This window comes from Mustela putorius, unplaced genomic scaffold (assembly GCF_011764305.1).
Source record: "Mustela putorius furo isolate JIRA1106 unplaced genomic scaffold, ASM1176430v1.1 tig00003931_pilon_pilon_pilon, whole genome shotgun sequence".
In the NCBI taxonomy this organism is placed as follows: Eukaryota; Metazoa; Chordata; class Mammalia; order Carnivora; family Mustelidae; genus Mustela; species Mustela putorius.
In genome coordinates, this window is record NW_025422076.1 from 73856 (window position 1) to 76852 (window position 2997).

The window sequence follows — 2997 nt, forward strand, 5'->3', positions numbered from 1 at the left end:
CAGCCACATGCAGAAAAATGAAATTAGACCATTTCCATACACCATACATGAAAATAGACTGGAAATGGATGAAGAAGCATAATGTGAGAAAGGAATCCATCAAAATCCTTGAGGAGAGAGCAGGTAGCAACCTCTTTGACCTCAGCAGCAGCAACTTCTTCCTAGGAACATCGCCAAAGGCAAGGGAAGCAAGGGCAAGAATGAACTATTGGGATTTCATCAGATCAAAAAGCTTTTGCCCAGCAAAGGAAATAGTTAGCAAAGCCAAAAGATGACTGTCAGAAGTTATCTGGGAGAAGATATCTGCAAATGACATACCAGATAAAGGGCCAGTATCCAAAATCTATAAAGAGCTTATCAAACTCAACACCCTAAGAAAAACAATCCAATGAAGAAATGGGCAGAGGATATGAACAGGCATTTCTGCAAAGAATACATCCAAATGACCAACAGACACATGAAAAAATGCTCCACATCACTCGGCATCAGGGAAATACAAATCAAAACCAGAATGAGATACCACATCACACCGTTCAGAATAGCTAAATGAACAAGTCAGTCAATGACAGATGCTGGCGAGGATGTGGAGAAAGGGCAACCCTCCTACACTGTACGTGGGAATGCAAGCTGGTGCAACCACTCTGGAAAACAGCGTAGAGGTGCCTCAAAAAGCTGAAAATAGATCTACCCTATGACCTAGTGATTGTAGTACTGAGTATATACCCTACAGATACAAACGTGGCATTCTGAAGGGGCACATGCTCCCAAATGTTTATAGCAGCAATGTCCACAATAGTTAAACTATGGAAAGAACCTAAATGTCCTTCAACAGATGAATCAATAAATAAGATGTGGTATATATGTACAATGGAATACTATGCAGCCATCAAAAGAAATGAAATCCTGCTATTTGTGATGACGTGGATGGAACTAGAGGGTATTATGCATGGCGAAATAAATCAATCTGAGAAAGACAACTATCCTATGAGCTCCCTGATATGATGAAGTAGAGATGCAACATAGGCGGTTTCGGGCATACGAAAAGAAAAATAAAAGAAGATGGGATTGGGAGGGAGACAAACCATAAATTGAATCTCACAAAACAGACTGAGTGTTGCTGGGGAGAGTTGTGTTGGGAGAGGATGGTGGGGGTATGGACATTGGGGAGGCAAGTGCTATGGTGAGTGATGGTGAGTGCTGTGAAATGTGTAAACCTAGTGATTCACAGACCTGTACCCCTAGGGATAAAAACACATTGTATGTTTATAAAAAATTTTAAAAAATAATTTTAAAAATCCATTAAAGAAAAAAATATTGCAGACCCAGAGCTAATCTCATGTTCAAACAAAAAAGATTGAAAGTTTTCCCCTTAACGATCAGAAAAAAGACAAGTGTGTCCACTTTCACTATTCTCATTTGACATAGTACTGGATGTCCTAGCCAGAGAAACAAGGAACACAAAGAAATAAGAGACTCCAAAAAAAAAAAAAGGAAGAAGTAAAATTTTCTTTTTTTAGATAACATGAACTTACATGTTAAAGAATCCTAAAAATTTCACAAAAAATTTGAATAAACAAATTTAGTAAAGCTTCCAAATACAAGATCAATATATAAAAGACAAGAATTTTGTTTTGTTTCATTTTTTTTAATATGGAATGCTTCCCAGTTTTTCATGTCATCCTTGTTCAGTGATCACGCTAATCTCTGCATCATTCCAATTTTAGTATATGTGCTGCCAAAGTAAGCACAAGACAGGAGCATTTTAACACTCTAATGATGAGCTATCTGAAAAAATGAAGAAAACAATCTAATTCACAATAGTATCAAAAATAACAAAATACTTAGGAATAGATTTAACTAAGAAGATGAAAGATCTGTACTCCATAAACTATGACATTGATAAAGAAATTGAAGGAGACACAAATGGAAAGATAGCTTATATTTATGAATGGTAAGAATTAACATTGTTAAAATGTCCATACTTGCAAAAACCATCTGTAAATCCAATTCCTATCAAAAATCCAATGTTAGGGGCGCCTGGGTGGCTCAGTGGGTTAAGCCGCTGCCTTCGGCTCAGGTCATGATCCCAGGGTCCTGGGATCGAGCCCCACATCAGGCTCTCTGCTCAGCAGGAAACCTGCTTCCTCTTCTCTCTCTGCCTGCCTCTCTGCCTGCTTGTCATCTCTGTCAAATAAATTAATTAAAAATCTTTAAAAAAATCCAATATTATTTTTTTACAGAAGTAAGTAAAGAATCCTAAAATTTATATGAGACCATAAAAGACAACAAATAAAGCAGTTCTGAGAAAGAATGAAGAAGAGAAATTACACTTCTTGATTTGAAACTATACTACAAAGCCCTCAAGCTCAAAACAATAAAGTATACTGGCATAAAAACAGACCCATAAACAAGTAGAACAGAATTGAGAGTCCAGAAATAAATCCTTTCATACAGTCACCTAATATTTGACAGGGGCCAACATATGTAATGGGTAAAGATAGTCTGTTCAATAAATGATATTTAAAACTGAATAGTCACATAAACAGTATGAAACTGGATCCTTATATCACTCATAAGTCTTAACTTGAAATAGATTAAAGACTTAAAGGTGATGCATGAAACTACATTTCCTAAAGGAAAACATAGGAAAAATTCTCCTTGACATTGGTCTTGCCAATAGTTTTCTGGATACCAGACCAAAAACACAAGCAAAAAAAGCAAAAATAATAAATGGTATTACATCAAACTAAAAAATAGCAAAAGGATCTCAATAGACATTTTTTTTTCAAAAAAGTTATATAAATGACCAACAGGAGCATTAAAAATGCTCAACGTAAAAAACTCAGGGCAAAGTCATTATGTTGTTGTTGTTGTTGTTTACCTCTGAAAAACACAGCAAGATATTACTACCTCTTAGAATACATACTACCCAAAAATTGAAACTAACAAATTTTGGTAAATATTGGGGAAAATGGGGAACTTATGCACTGTGATATG

At 35.8% G+C, this 2997-nt stretch overlaps 1 non-coding gene across 1 annotated transcript; it reads right to left on the minus strand.

Moving 5' to 3' along the window:
- Nucleotides 1-1644: 1644 nt before the first annotated feature.
- Nucleotides 1645-1748, minus strand: LOC123388965. Its single transcript, XR_006603469.1, has one exon. It is a non-coding gene; the product is annotated as a U6 spliceosomal RNA (small nuclear RNA).
- Nucleotides 1749-2997: the final 1249 nt, after the last annotated feature.